The sequence below is a fragment of the Penaeus monodon genome, chromosome 29, assembly GCF_015228065.2.
Source record: "Penaeus monodon isolate SGIC_2016 chromosome 29, NSTDA_Pmon_1, whole genome shotgun sequence".
Lineage (NCBI taxonomy): Eukaryota > Metazoa > Arthropoda > Malacostraca > Decapoda > Penaeidae > Penaeus > Penaeus monodon.
The window spans coordinates 21,151,154-21,152,784 of NC_051414.1; positions in this window are offsets into that span (position 1 = coordinate 21,151,154).

Genomic DNA, 1,631 nt, shown 5'->3' on the forward strand with positions numbered 1-1,631 from the left:
ACACCCGTTAAGAAAATGAGCGTCAAATCAGCACAGACTATTATAAAAGAGGAAAAACAACAATGAGACGCGAATAATAAGAAAGATTAATAGGAAAGTGGGGAAGGGAAGGTGAAACGTACGAGACGAACAGAGACTGACAGACAAACAGGATTTTCTTTACTTCGGCTTCCTATTTCCCCTCAAGCTGGTAAAGTGCATTCTCCCCTTTGACTGAGCGCCCCCCCCCCCTCCTCCGACCCGGCCCTCATGCTCCTCTAAGAGCGCCGCCGAGGACAAGGGAGAAAGCTCCTCCCGGCCCTTCGCCCGCTCTTTGTCTCCTGTCCTCTCCCTCCGTCGCAGGCGGCCCCAGGCACGCCATGCCCTTTCGCTGCAAACACAGGCACCGTCATATACCTTTCATCTCCGCTGCAGACCACAGCAGGCGCACCATCATGCAGGGTAGCGCAGATGCTACGCTGGCATCTGCGATCAAGGGAAGTGTCAAATCACCGTAACGGATTCACGGCTGGCAACCCCCCCCCCCCCCTCCGAAATGTAAACGGCGGCGGAGGTCATGAAGAGCTCATGGCGGCCCTGAAGGAGCGGCTGGCCTCAAGGACGCGCGGGGGCTCGCGCTGGGGCGGACGGGGGGCCGGTTCCACGCCAGGCGGCCCCGGAACCATTACTTGCCACCTCCTGACGTTCTGATTTCCCTCTCCTACATTTCAGTACCTCTCTCCACCCTCTCCCCCTACCCTCCCCCGCCCCATGCCCTTCTGCCTGCCCACAGACCCTCCTCTCCGACCCCCGAGCCGCGGCGGCGTCCCTCTTGCCCAACACGTCCCTCCCCCAGCATCCCAGCGGGACTCGCACAATGAACGTGGGACTCGGCCTCTCGGAACGAATTACGGTATTAGCATAAACGGTTCGGAAAGGATTCGTCATTTACGTGGAATCTGGTGTGTGTGGGAAAGATCTGCTCATGGGACGATTCATTAATGTAAGTAGTGTCGATCGATAAGATTAAAGAATTAGAGCATTTAAAACTTAGAGGTAGATATATTCTCTCACGTCCTGCATTAAAAAAATTGATCAAACACCATTTAATGTTTACGTAATTCTGCATCAATAGAAGTGTGCGTCACAACACCATCTCGTGTACAGTGCTCGCATGTGGTGACGGCTTGGGTCACCTAGCATGTAGGACACTCGCGTACCCGAGGCCTTCATGCTCCTCTCTGCCTATTATGGGGCACCTTCCCCCAACTCCCCGCCCTCCTCTCCACACGCCCCCTCCTCGCCCGCCCTCCTAGCCTCGACTACACAAGCATCTAATTATCTTCTCAAAATTGGAGTCACGGTGTTAGCCCGCCATGACACCCACTTGGCCGAAGTTTACCGTTACATGGAGACAGACACTTTCAGCCAAGCCAGCACTTGAGGGTAACAAGGTTTTCGTCCATTTACACACTAGTTATTTACAGATACATCAGGGAATACTGAGTGAGCTGTTTGGCAAGAGCAACAGCGGGGCGTGAACAAAGACAACTGTAAAAGCGGGCACATAAGTCTTATCAGTGCTAGTGCAACCAGGCCACAGTACCTTGTCCAACAAAAGGTCGGAGACCTTGAGAAAATCTATGCGCGCC